The sequence below is a fragment of the Marmota marmota genome, unplaced genomic scaffold (genome assembly GCF_001458135.2).
Source record: "Marmota marmota marmota unplaced genomic scaffold, marMar, whole genome shotgun sequence".
Lineage (NCBI taxonomy): Eukaryota > Metazoa > Chordata > Mammalia > Rodentia > Sciuridae > Marmota > Marmota marmota.
In genome coordinates, this window is record NW_026000048.1 from 1991331 (window position 1) to 2006352 (window position 15022).

A 15022-nucleotide genomic window follows, 5' to 3' on the forward strand; every position below is an offset into this window, starting at 1 on the left:
AAATGGGAGTTCATAACCCACTTGAATCAAATGTATGGAAGATGATATGTCATGAGCTTTGTAATGTTTTGAACAACCAATAAAAAAAAGAACAGATAAGATAATCTAAAGCAATTGCAGCTCAGGAGACAGTCAAAGAGTTAAGGATGACACTGGTCAAAAGCAGGACCTGGGGAAAAGGCCTGGGTTCCATAAAATCAAGATGTGCAGAAGTAGCATGTTCCATGGCAGGTGTTGGCCATCATGAGTGTTGTAGGATATGTACTGATCTAAGAATGATGGCAGAGACCTGGACAGCACAGACCTACCTAGGACTGACCAATAGGGCTGCAAGTCATGAGTCTAGCTGTGGTCACTGGCAGGCCATGTGATGGACCAATTTTTGGTATGTTTATCTCTTCCAAATGCTTTCCTTTCATTTCAAATGTTTTATTAAAATTCCTACACATGGAATTGACAGTAGGAGATAGGGGTTAGCAATACAGAAGCTGGAGCTAGACCTGCTTGGGATTGAATGCCAACAGGCTTCACCGCTTCCTTAGAAATCTTTCTCAGTTACTCAATCCTGGGGGCCTTGGTTTTCTTATTCATCAAATGAGGATAAAAGAAAGATTACCTTTAGAATATGGATATTAAATGTTTCCCAGAAAGCTCATGTGTTGGAAACGTGATACCCAATGTAGCAATGTTCAAAGGTGAGATGATAGAGGATGAGACCTGTAACCTCATCAGTGGATTAATCCATTTGATGAATTGGCAAATTGAATGGAATACTGGGTGGTAACAGTAAGCAAGTGGGCCATGGCTGTAGGAGGTGCAGCACTGGGATATGAGGTGTCCCCCAAAAACTCATGTGTGAGACAGTGCAAGAATGTTGAGAACTGAAATCATTGGGTCATGAGAACCTTAACCTAATCAATGCATGAATCCACTTAAGTGGATTAACTGGGTGGTAAATGTAGGCGGGTTGGGTATAGCTGGAAAAGGTAGGTCATTGGGGGCATGCCTTTGGAATTTAGATTTTATCTCTGGTGAGCAGAGCTCTCTCTGCTTCCTGGTTGCCATATCCTGAGCTTCTTTCTCTACCATGTCTTTCTAACACAATGGCCTTACCTCAGGGTCAGAGCTATGGAGTTGGCCATCTAAGGACCAAAACCTCTGAGACTGTTAGCCCCAAGTCAACTTCCCTCCTCTATGTTGTTCTTCCTAGGTCTTTTGGTCACAGTGATGAAAAAGCTAAATGACTTTATCAGTATAAAGATAAGCAAGTATCACTGTGTTGAGTGTGGGGTTGGAAGGCATGAAGTAATTAGTATTTCTTTTTCCTTGTATCTGATGGGCTTATTCCCAATTTAAACACAGAGCAGACTTAGCAAAAACAAAGTTGGAGACCACACCCAGGCACCTCTTCCTCTTCCCACCTGGGGAGCACACAGTGTTGCTCAGCCAAGAAACAGTAGAGTGGAGGGAGGGTCGTGGGGGGCAGAGATCCTTTCTATTCTGTGAGCTTATTATAGCAGGTGTGTCTTTGATTCTGTTCTTTTGCTTTCAGTGTGTATCCACTGAATCTTGAGCTTTTCTTAATAATATGAGTTTATAATAGAGGAGATTCCCTCCCCACAAATAAAAAAAGTCCCATAATGTTTTTAAGAGTCTAGAAAAGACTTAAAGATAAGCACTTGTACATAAACAACCAAAAGATTCTACACACCCAGCAGAGCCAAAAAGATTTATCTCTCTTCAAGTGGGTCTGAAAATCTGGCCCCTTCTCCAGCACCCTACCCTTGCAGGCTTCACCAGAAATGCTTCTTACTGCAGGCTCAGCTGACCATGGAGCCCATTCTCTCTGTACTCAGCAAATGCACGACTTTATTTGATTTGTTTTCCTCTTCTTATTTCTGATCAAATTTTCAAGCACCTCTTTGTTGCTTTGTTCTCACTGAATTTCCTGGAAGTGCTAACCTGAAAGTACCATAGAAATGCCTTTCTTACTGTACCTTTGGCCTGAGAATGGTGAATGGCAGCTATTTTCTAAGAAAGCTCATTCTTTGAGACATTCAATGCAATGGTACTGATTTTGCTTGGCTCTAGAAACCTCCAAGGAACCATAGGTCTTTGAAAACCAAGAATGAGTCAAAACATTTTCCAGAATGACTTGATGAAAGTGTGCATACACTCTATTGTTGATTAAAACCTAGCAGCTCATGTGGTCCAAGACACCTTTCTTTACCTAAGATCTGAAGACAGGCACCCCCAGTATCCTTCAGGTAGGTCACAGTCACACAGGCTCACGTGGAACAGTCTTAATGGAATGTACTTGAAGCAATCCTGTGGCTTCAGAATTACATGGTTTGATTGTGGAATTTGCTTACAGGGTCTTTAGATTGAGGAGCACATTGGGCAGATACATTGACTATGCAGATAAGAAAGCCCACAGAGGGGTTATACATTCTTCCAAATGGATGAAAGAGAACTGCTGGTTTACTTCTGGATGGTTTTGCACAGAACTCAGAGCAAAAAAGAGCAGATCATTAAAATTTACTGTATTTTTAAAATATAAGGATGAGTAGGAAAAGAGCTGTTATGGGCTGACTGTGCCCCTTCCCAATGTATTTGTTGAAGTTGGAATCCCCAGGACTTCACGATATGAGTGTTTGGAGATAGATAGGGTGGTTTACTGGTAGACTGGAGGCCATAGGGTGGGCTCCTGTCCACTCTGGCTGGTGTCCTTGCAAAAGGGGAGATTAGATACAGAAAGACAGAGGGTGACCATTTGAGGACACAGAGAGAAGATGACTGTCTACTAGGCAAGGAAAGCGACTGAGAAGAAACCAGTTCTGCTGACTTCTTGATGATCTCGATATTGAATTTCTGGCCCCCAAAACTGTGAGAATAAACTCCTATTGTTTACATCACCAGCTTGTGGTACTTAGTTATGATGACCCTAGGAATGGAACACAGGGTCCAACATAAGAATTCTCACCCCTGCTTTGAGAAAGAAGGTACTTGGCAGCTTAAGTCAGAGAAGTGGAACTTTTCTAACCCTTTCCAGGTCTAGGAAGCCTGCATAGCCACTGGGGGGCTCTGCGTTTGTCCTTCTGGGATGCCCTTTTCTCTGTTCCCACTAATTTATTTTGTTAGTTGATTTCTTTTTTTCTTTTGTGGTGCTGGGCATTGAACCCAGGGCCTTGTGCCTGCCAGGCAAGTGCTTTACCTCTGAGCCAGAACCCCAGCCCTCACTAGTTGACTTTTGAAAATAAAAGATGGAATATGTAGGAATCTAGATAGAATAATCTTCCCTTTATTGACCCAGTCAGCAGAATGGATGTTTCTGCTTCAAAGGAGCCTTCCCCTTTAGGACATATTAATGAAATCCATGTGGACATTGATGCTCTGTTTACCAAAGAACTTTGAGGGTGCTAAACATGAAAATCTTAGGCTTCACCTCCTGAGTCAAGATAGTTTCCGGTGCCAGATGCAGGGTATCTGCAAGTCAAAGTATACCTAGAACATTCATATGCAAAGTGAAAAGGGCAATATTCACCAAGACTTCCACTTCCTGTGGTCTCAGCCTCAGTAACCTGGGAGTTATGGGAAGCAAGTTGCATAGAATTTTAAAGCTATAGTTGGACCATGAAGAAGAACAAATGAATGATCGGATTTCACTCTTCCATTCATTTTTAAAGAGAAAGCACTTTGTTTAAGCCAACACCTTCTTTCTTTCTTAGTGTCAATGCTGTTTGGTCATGTTCTTTTGGTGAAATTCAAACAGCCATGTCTGTGTCAAATACATTTTCTCATTGGTAGTAGGCTTCAACAAGGCCAAGCACCCAAATATTCTTTTTTTGAAAATCCAAAAGCCTAAAACGATTATTCATTACTTGTCAATGAAAGAATACTATGATGATGGTCAGTCAAGTCTACGTCAGCCAAGTAAAGGAGTGACTGTTCCTTCATCTCTATGCACCCCTCCTTATAGTGGACACCATGATGTGCCCACAGTCCTTATGCCAACCTGTGTCCCTGGCTGCTCTGGCATTTCTAGTAAGTCATGCCTTTAGGTCTACAACATCACCAAACACGGATCTTACAAACTTCTATTATTAGTAAAATCTATTCTTTTTTTGCAATGAGATCTTACCTATTAATTCAGAAATAAAACAAGTAAAAGAAGAGAAAGAAGGGTCCCTTCAGGAAGTAACCTGTGGATACCCCAGCCTTGGGGATCCAGTCAGCACTTGCAAACCTTCCTCCCAGCCTCTCTCTCTCAGGGGCAGGATAGGCCTGGGAGGAGCAAAGACCTGGAGTGGGTTAAACCTGACAAGGGACCTGCAGATCTGGCAGCAGTGGACTTGTCTGGGAAATGAGGTATCAAATAGATGAATTTGGAAAAACTGGGGCTAAGCTATTTATTATTTAGTCACTCATTTGGCAAACATTTGTAAGGATTATTGAGGCAGAAATGACATAAATCTCAGAGTCTGTGCCAATTTGCTCTGGGGACGCTCAGGGACAGAGTGGGGAGAAGATTACAGCCCAGAACACAGAGTTCCCTGTTGGAGACACTGCTCTATTGACAGGGAAGCGTCCTGTTGTTGGAACCCACCACGAAGAGCAGATGACAAAACAGATGACCGGATGCTAGAGGGGCCACAAGTGACCAGCTCTCACACTGAAAGGGCTGAGGCACATGGTCTGGGGGGATGGTATGGCCTCTAGAGGGAGCCTGAGAGTGGAGGGCATGGGGGTGGTGGGTGCACACCCTTTTCTGACCATGGATAGAGTTTTTCTAAGGTGGCAGAAGACTTCTCATGGGATCCGGAGCTTCCTGCCTCATAACTGATCACAAAACACTCTTATCTATGCTAAGAAGTCACTGGCCAAAAGGATTGAAAGGCTGCTCTGGAATATGTTTCCCTAAAGGTGGCATTGCAGACAGTCCCTAGGGTGGCCCTCACAGCGGAGGGTGGTGGGCTAAGGCTGTGGGTTAAGAAACTTTCATGTTGAGACTGTGCTCTGAGGCTAGTTGTGCTACATGCCACACAGTTTCCAAGGCACACACAGACCTAGGTCCCCCTGCTGCACTGCCTGGGGGCGTGACAGAGACATGATCAGCAGATGTACTGCGGGTGCATCCACTTGGGTGAGTGAAGGGAGGTGGGAGGCAGAGTCGGGAGAGCTCAGGTTGGGTTGCATGCAGCCCCGCACACCGTGATGGCAGGACCAGGCTTGGTGTGCTGCCTGCAGATGTGGCCAGTACCGAGAAATGGGCTGCTGTTCTGCCTGGTGCTTGGTCAGGGAGGTACAATGTATCAGGGACGCCTTTCTTCAGTAAAACAATGAACTGCCGAGAGGAGGAAGAATGAGAGGGAGAGAAAGGCTTTATACCCACTCTGAGGCCAGAGAGCATCCTTTGAGTCAGACCTGGTTCAGCCAGATATTTTTCTCCAGGGGGAGTAGTATAGATGCATGTGATATAGGCAGATATTTTTATTGACCTACATTTTCTATATTTGTTTTGGTTTTTGCTTCCCATGCAATGGAACCATTAATTAGTTCATTATTTAGTTGCTCATTCAGTAAACATTTTTAAAGATTTTTGAGGGAGAAACTGTACATAAACCTTAGGGTCTGTGCCAATTGCTCTGGGGACAATCAGGAACAGAGTGGGAAGAACAGTCCAGCCCACAGCAGAGAGTTCTCTGTTGGAGATGCTGCTCCGTTGACAGGAATGCATCCTGTCCTCACAGCCTGGTGAGACAGAGCTGTGTTGCACACATTATCTAAATGCTATCAGACACCAGGTGGTCAATAACATTGGGAAATTACTGCTTTAATCATTAATTACCAAATAAATGTCACTTTGCTGGTACAATATATGCAGTGATTTCTGTCATAAATTGACATCTGTAAGTCATAAATTGCTTAGTTTTAGCTGCTTTTAATTGCTAAAATTTCCCAAGCTACATGGTGCACTCGTTTTGGATCCGGTTCAAACTTCTCTGGCACATGGGCACATTTCTGAGAACTGGCAACCGGCGACAAAAACATTGGATTCTGATGGTTTCAACAGTTCAAGAGTTACCAGATTTCTCACAAAAGCATTTGGCCTAATCATGGGAGAGAGGATTCAGTGGAAAGCAAGAAGACCCTTTAATCAGAGAGGAGATTCTAGCGGGTCTCACGCAAAGTATGCAGTTCCCACTGTGGAAATGGAAATCAAAGGGAGAGGACTCTCTGATCGACTGGAGTAGGCAGCGTCGTCTTCACATTGTTCAGAAGCATCCTGGTTTCTGCTGTTTGATTTCAAACAAGTTATTCCTAGAGGAACCCACAGTCCTTTCTATCCAGAAGCCTAAAAATACATGCTTTTGAGAGAACTGACATAGTAGGTTAAGAATAAAAAAGGTATCTGGAGCACAGGCTGAAAAAAACCTTACACTTTTCTTCTAAGCAAAGAGACGATGGCAGAAATAACAAGCTGCAGATCTATACACGCGTTTCCCACTTCCTCAAACACGAATCCCACTCATCTCATTTGTAAATGAAATCTGTATTCACTTAGAATCAATAGAGTTTTGAAAACTGTACAAATGATAGGCAAAGGAACCTTGAAGACTCGTGGCTTGGGATGTAATAGGAGGCTGTGCTGGCTTGGAGCCTGCCACACTGGGTCCTTCTCTCCCTGTGCCTGGTTCTGCTAGCTTCTTAGGTGGCCCTGAGTCCCTGGGACTCTGAGAGGGTACAGAAGCCAGGATCTGGTCCCTCCTGGGTGCCTCAGCTTGGTCTCAAGAGGTAATGCATCTTTATCCCTCTGGTCTTAAAGGACGGTGCCCTGGGTCTGTTGCTACTGGTGGCCCTAGGCTCTGGAGTCCATACCCCATCTTCCCTCCTCCCTCTAAGCTGAGGATTTGGGGGCTTCTACCTTCCTTGTCGTTTTCTTTGGACGTTCCAGCCCTCTCCTTGCTATGGAATCAATTCCCTCTCATCTGAGCACCCAGAAATTTTGTTCCTGGTTGGATCCTGACGGAACCATCAATGTTTTTTCTCTTTCCTGATATATAGCAGAAATTAAAACTTCATTTTGGAAATACAAGCTGAGAACCTCTTTCCTGCCCTTCACTGTCTTTCCATTCATGGCCATTCCTCCAATTCTAGGCTCTACCTGCTCTAGCAGGTCCCATTTTCTCCCCCAACATAGAAAGTGGCTTCAGAACATTGTTCTCCATAACACCCAATGGTGCTTAACTCTCTCTGAGTGCTCCATAAACCTTCTCAAATTTGAAGCAACATGTGTTTCTAAGTCTGTCTTGCATCTTGCTTCGAAAATAACTTCTATATTACAAAACTAAAGGGAGGTTTATTTTAATAAAATTGGTAGCTTAATTATCCCTCTTAACAATAGTGGGGGCTAATAATATTTTAGGGAACCTGTCATCTGTGAATTCTTGAAATGAATGAGATGCTTGTCTCTAGAAAAGATGAGTGAATGTGCACTTGTCAGAAGTACAGGATGGCAAATGGGCTTGATTAAGAAACTGAGATCCCATTTTAAATATGCTAGGACTCAAAGGCGGAATTTACAGTTTTGTAAAATCAAGTATGTTGTGCACATTAATGAAATAATGGAAAGTATTTAAAATTGGAACTTGCTCCTTTTCCTTGTCTGTGTTTTATATTCTAGATTAGCAACTCTCAGAGGATCCCGAATCCTTTGATTGTCTCTATAGCATTTAATATGATTAATTCACAGGATGAGAGAGAGAGAGAGAGAGAGAGAAAGGTCCTGTGGCTCAACTTTAGCAGAGGAAGCAAATGGAGTGGCCTCAGGGTAACAGGGCTGGTCCTGCTCTCAGCCTACAAGGAACATCTACAAAGAAACCTTCCTCTTCACCATTTCTCCAGAAGGTTTCTGTAAAAGGGAACACACCCTTTTCTTGAGAGTGTTTTATAAAAGAGAAGTGGCAACATGCACTGTTTAGGATCTTTGGATTTATGTTTTCACTTTTGTGGATGAAGAGATTCTCAGTCTTGTCGGAGGCTGATCCCAAAGTCTGGTCCCCAAAGCATTCCAACTTCAACATTTTCTCTAAGTATTTCTTCACCCATTCTCTACTGGTGCTTCCCAAACTTCACTGTGAATTCAAATAATCTGAGATCTCATCAGTGATGATCTTGATTCAACATCTGGAGTGGGTCCAGGAATTTGTGTTTCTGTCAAGTTCCCAGGTGACTGTGATGCTGTGATGCTAACGATTGACAGACCATATTTGAATCCTGTAACCAGCCATCTGTGAACTGGAACCTGAAGACCTGTGCTCTCTCCTGTATTTGTGAACAAAGTTGTTCTGGAACACAACCATGCCCAGAATTGAATTCCCTCAGCCCTTCCACCCTCTAACTACAACCCCTGCTCTTTGGAAGCCCTTGCCCTCAGACAGCAGCTCTCTGTCTAAGAATTTCTGTACATTTCCTTTCTATGGGTAAAAGATTGTGGCACCTGGAACATTGCCTCCAGTTACCTCCATTCCTATCCTTATTTTTGGTGATCTCAATATTCATGAAGGTAATAATTGATCTTTCCTTTATAACATTTTTACCTCCAGAAATTTGTCCTTCATCTTTCTTTGCTAGTCTTTTCCCATGATCATTCCCCTGAACCTCTCTCCTTTAAAACCTCAGTTTTAGGCATCCCACTTTCCAAATTTCACTTCTTTATTTTTTATACTATTGGCTTCAACAATTCCCTCTGCATCCCATCCCCCATCCGCTGGGCCTACTGTCCTTCCTCTGTGGCCACCTGTCTGTTGGTGTCTGTTCAGAACTCACTCTGGATTCCCAACCCCCTAGCTGCTCTGCTCCTCCATAATGCTCACCTGGAACAACCCCAGCCTTGGAGTGACCCCAGCCTTGGTTGGCTCCAACTCACAGCCCATTTCAGGTCTGCACCTGAGCATTTGAAATGTGACTGGACAGAAGCAGTGAACGTTGCCAGCTGGTGCCACCTACAATTCACAGCATGAGCCTCAAGCAGCTCCTCATGCTTCTCATCCATCCAACCATAATCCCATTTTTTGGAAGAACTATTTTTACAATTTCTCCTCTCTCCATTCACATCTCCTTGTCTTCCTCATTCTTAGCTCTTATTAATGCTTTTTAAAAATTTTATTGGGAGAACATCAGCATCCTCCCACACCTGCAGCTGCATCCACCCTCAACCTCTGCTGTGAAACCCTGGGAGAGCCTTTGCCCCCTAGGACTCCACCCTAAGCCCACTCCCTGTATGCGGATGCTGCTTCCTGTCCTTTCTCATCACCTCTAGGCTTTCTCTTCCTTTCATACCTTCTTGCTCTGGCATCATCAGCTTTTATTTTTTACTAGAAAACTCTATGAATGTAAAACTTCCCATCCAAAGTTCACAGATGACTTCCTTGATCTCACAGATTTTCCTGCTACCGAATTTTGTAAAATTTTGAAGAATTCATTTCCTTCCATTCTTTACTGAACAAAATCTGATGAGATTTTTTTTCCCCCAACCATCCTACCCAAGACTTCATCATTCTGGAAATTTAGCAGCCATTTGGCATTCCTTTCCTGAAGCACCTGCTTCTCCCTGCTTCCAGAAACTGCTCTCTTGGCTTTCCTTCTCTCTCCCTGGCTGTTCCCTCTGGTCTCCTCGGATGGATCCTTCTTCTCTTCTCTGTCTCCCCAGATGTGGACTGCTGGGTCTCATAGCAGACCTGAGCTCTCTGCTCTTCTTTCCCAACACTGGTTTCTTAGATGACCTCATCAGTTGTGTGGTTTTAAATTTTATATAGAATTTTGAATATTGTCCACTGCTAAGTTTTTATCTCCATGGATAGACTCCATGGAGGTTTTAACCTTCCCTGATTCCTAGATCATGTAAGTACTGCCTATTCAATACTCAATTCGGCTACTGAGGACGTTGATTTTAGAATCTTCCCCTTTGTAGTCTTTCCCTGACAGTAATTAGGGGTTCCAGTCACCCTCAATTTCTCCTTTATTCCCTCCTGTCAGTTCTTTCCCAGAGAGCTGCTCCCAAACTTATCCCTTCCTGTCACCTCACACCTTGTCTAGAACACCATCTTCTCTTGTCCACATAGTTTGTGGTGAGTATTTGTGGATGATGTCTTTCAAGAAGAGCGCGGCAGCGTTTCCAGCTCCACGTTCTCCTCCAAATCCTCACCACACACCATCAAGAGCTGGGGGTCCAACTTCTCTCTCCGAGAACCTGGCAGGTCTTTTCCAGAGCCTTGCAAACAGAATGGGCTGCAGTGCGGACGTGTACTGCCAAGCCCCGGGCTGGGTTGTACAGTTGTTTTGACCCCCACCTGGTGCTCACTGTCTTGTGTCACCCCGCAAACAAACTGCCATATTCTAAGGAAGCCCAAGCCACATGGAGGGGCCATCTTGGAACCACAGCTCAGGTCTCAGCCTCACCAGCTTCACCACCAGACCTGGCAGTGAACTTGGCTTCCAGGCACCCACAGATGTAGAGTGAAGATGTGAGCTGCCTGGCGCCTCTTGCTACCGAAACCCCATGGTTCCACCTCCCATCATTCAGGTTGTGATCATGCACTATCTTCTCAGAGAGGCCTCACCCAGGACCCTAACTAAACTCACATCTGAACCTTTCCTGGTCAGTGGTCAACACATATCTCACTCAATTTTGTTTCAAAGCCACTTTTACTTCTTAACACAATATATATTTATTACCTAATTTACCCCACTAAAATATAAGTTTGATAATAATGAATACTTTGTCATCTTGTTCACACTTGAACTCAATGCCTAGCACACGTGTATCTGCTAAACATTGGATGTAACTGTTGCCAGCATTCCCAGTAACGAAACACTCGGCCCCCCTTCATGGGTGACCTTAAAACACAGAGACACTTGAGCCGCATGTATTATCCAAAGTCAGATGGGAAAGACAAAGTCTCCAGAGATAAATGCCAAACCTCCATTTGTCCCCACCAAGGACTCCATTGCTCTCTATAGAAATACACATCATTGTGGCATGGAAGGAAGGAAGTGGACAGAGTGAATTCTTTTTTTTTTTCTCCTATTCAACCTGTTCCTAATAATGTACCAGTGCTCCTGAAATGCTGATATATATATATCATGAAGTCAAAACACGTCCTGGGATTCTGTAAGTGATCCCGGAGAGTCACCTAGAGGCCAGGTCCACAGTGGAGAGGCCTGGGTCCCAGGGACAGGAAGACTCTTCTTCTGCCCTTGGTTTGTCCTAACACACAAATTCCCTAAGGGGATATGGCAAGTGTGCTTAGCTAACCTGACTGTCACTGGGAATCCAAATGCTCTCTAAGATTCTAGCCTGGATTTTGACAGAAGCGCCCGGGGAGCCTGGAGGGGGCTCCTGCAAAGTCAGTGGCGGTGTTGGGGATGACACCAGGAGAACCAAAGTCACACATAGCTACTTTCCTTGTTCCCTTAGGCAGAATCCAAATGATTTTAGGAATTTTAAGAAATTCCATAGGATTCTTTATAGATTTGACAGTTCTTGTCATTTTGAAGTGGGAAATAACGACAGGATGAAAGCACAGAAAACAATAAAAAAGTAACGAACTACAGTTCTGCTTTCTTTGCTGGAGATCAGTGACTTCTCAGAGATGCTCCCACCTTCTAATTATAGAAGAGCTGGGTTTATCTTTTTTTTAAAATAAATATATTTTTTTTTACATGAAAATCTATTTAGATGAGGCATCCTACTGAGTGAATGCAGGCTAAAATCCATCGATTTCAGCAAATTGTTTTGGTATCTAAGGCAAAGGGAAAAACAGGAAGTTTCCTCTTCCCAAGGCCAGCCTGAATTGCTCATCTAATAAATCATGAGATCCCCAGTTCCTCAAGCCTCCCCTGCAGATCTCCCTCTGTGTGACTCATTGCAAGAGAGTGAGGCTGTGGTCTCTGACCTCTTCCTGTAGGCTAACCCATGAATGATAGATGAGGGTCTCCAGTACTGCTGTGAAAGCTATTTCTCCTCTAGGTTGAGGTTGGCCCAGTAAGAACAAAGCAATCCTCTGTATGTGTCTCACTGAAAATATTTAATGCTTATTTGTAGCGTTGGTTTACCACATGTAAAACTTTCTTTCTCATTCCACAGACATGGTGGCCAGTGGCTGGGTCTGTCAGGAGTGGACCTCCTTCCTGTCCAAATCCCATGTGATTTCTGGTAGTGCCCCCTGCCCACTTGAGAGATTGCACATTTTGACCCAAAATACAAACATTATCCCTCTAGTCACTTGTCTCCTTCAAAGGAGAGTGCCAAGAAACTGTTCCTTTCTTCATTTTTGGCAATCCTACATTTTTTCCCCCAAGTTGCTACTCTGAAGACCAGGTACCATGAAATCCTAATTACTTTCCCTTAATAGCTGTACTCCTGAGAAAGTAAAGATATTTGAAAATAATAGACAGGGTTTGAGTGCTGGTGGAGAGGTTTTATAGGGAAGAAAAGACATCGCGTTCTTTTTGGATAACAAAGATTGTCATGTGGCTCAGTGATGTTTACTTCCCCATAGCAGAAGGCTGACTCAACCAGAGGAATCACTACTCTGATCATTAGTTAAAAAATTATTGCCACTTTATGAGATGTGGCTATTTGCATTCTAAACTGAAAGTTGAAAGCCATATGCTATTTGCTTTTGCATGTTTGCTTTATAACTGTTCTATGTTTTGTATATAACCATTATATGTATCTATGCAATTATTTTCACTGCTAAATTCTTAAAGTAGATTAATTGTAGATGGTTTTGCTTAAAATTTGCTTACAGCTAGATGAAGATAACAGAAAGAAGAGTGGGGGACAGAATTCTGTGAAAAGAGAAGAGAGATCAGTTATAGTAGGGGAAGCAGATTGAGGGGGAGGAAAGAGAGACAGGAAATGGGAAGAACAGTGGGATGCAATTGACCAAACTATCCTATATACATTTATGATTATACCACAGGTGAATTTCACCTTTAGATATATCTATAAGGCACTAGTTAAATGAAACTATAAATAAAGAGAAGGAAGACCAGTCGAGTAGAGGAAGGGATGGAGGAAGGAGGAGTGAGGGAGGGAAAGGAAGATTACTGGGGGACTCAGGTGGAGTAAGATATATTCCATGCTGGTTCCCAGACCATGATTATATCAAAATGAACTTCAAAATTATGTATAACTGTAATGCACTAATAAAAAATATTTGCTTCCAGAAAATATACTTTCTTTTAAATTCTAAAGTCTAGCTAAAGTAATTTTTACGAATATAAAATGTGACTACGATTGACTTGAAAGCACTAGGAAAATCAGCAGTGGAGATATATAAATATAAACACTCCTGTCAGGAAGGAGAATAAAAATCCTGGGGACAGAGGAATAAAATTTAAGTAAGAATTTTTAATTGTGTTCTATTTAGACTTCAGAGGGGGTATATAGAATTGTAGAATTTTAGAAAGTGAAGGACCGACCGGTGACATGAACTTTAGTGACCATCAATATTGCTTTGGTTACGGCAGGAGGAAGGGTCCTTAGAATAATAGTGAAATGAAGTCTGGAGCTCCTCCCTCAAGAAAAACAAACTCGCTCACAGATCCATGTGTGCCTGTGGAATGATGCAGTCCAGTCTTTGGAAAATTTTCCACCAGCTTGTGAATCCTGTTCTAAGGAACCTGACTTAGTGCTCTGCCAATGTCCTTTCTTTCGGTATCATTGAACCTTGGGTACATGAATTCTCCATGGGACGTGACAGGTGGAGCCAGGCTCTCTCTGCCCTGGGTTCAGCCAGGCTCCATGTTTGGGCCTTTGCATCTCACCTCAGCTCCCTGCTCAGAGGTGCCCTTCCTGGTCCCTGTTCCAGAATCTACTAGGCATTAACCTCAGACCCTCCTTCCAGACCCACTTCGACCTGCCCAGTGTTGGGTCCCTCCTCGACACCCACCGCTGCTCTGGAGAGAAATAGAGAACACTACTAACATTCCTGTCCTGCAGGCCAGGCTAGCATGCCCAGTGATTTTATGTTTAGCCGTTTGAGCACTCACAAGACTCTTCTAGAAGCACTGCAGATACCCTCATCTCTCGCGGTGTTCCCGACTACACTGGGTGCTCAGCATCTTGCAGAGGGGGAGTGTGTTACCCTTTCTTCCTTACAGTCATACTCTTCTACAGGACTAATGACTGTCATGTGCATGGCAGGGGTGCAAACGCATTTGCTAAGCATTTTCACATGGGGAAACTGAGTCCCAGAAAGGCAAACTTCCCTATTTCTTAGCAGCAGAATGGACCTATGGTACAGGTCCCCTCCCATCCAGGAGAAATCTTTGCTCTGGACTCTCAGAAGCAACTCAAGATGCTGTTGGTAACCCAGTCTTTCCCTGTCTAGAGCAACTTCCTTTTGGGGGACATAAGCCACAAGCCAGGCATTGTGATAGTCCCTGAGTTTACAGGGAATTTGAACAGTTCACAAGAACCACAGCTGGAAGAGTGACAAAGAAGGAAGAAGAGAAATGACAACATCTCAGTGACCAGCAAGAGACAAGTACTTGCCAACTGCCCCAGGTAACTGTGACTGCTCACAGGAGCCCTGTGCCCCAGAGGAGACACACTGCAGAAGGCAAGGGCCTGGCCTCCACAGTCCAGGGGAGTGGCTCGATTTGACTGTGGGGGGCACAGTTCTAGAAGGACCAGACAACCTTTAGGAGACACTCCCTGGGGTGTGAGGAAGGGAGGGGACAAGGCACCAGTGACAGAGAAAAACAGCCCTAATTGCCGATCTGCAGGAGGTCATTTGCAGTTTATCCCAGATGTCTATGGTATCAGTAGAAGGCCATTTGCTAAGAAAATTGGTTTAAAAACTGAGAAGGAAGGAAGGAAAGAAGGAAGAAGGGAGGGCAGAAGGAAGGAGGGAGGGAGGGAAGAAAGGCAGGAGGGAAGGAGGAGGTAAGGCAGCTCTAGACCTCTATCTGGAGGTACCCATGTTGTCCTTCTCTGTTTGGAAGCACA

At 43.9% G+C, this 15022-nt stretch overlaps 1 protein-coding gene across 2 annotated transcripts in view; it reads right to left on the bottom strand.

The window, feature by feature from the left end:
* Adarb2 (adenosine deaminase RNA specific B2 (inactive)) overlaps positions 1-15022 on the bottom strand; it is a 474517-nt gene that overhangs the window by 308627 nt on the left and 150868 nt on the right. The window lies entirely within an intron of this gene.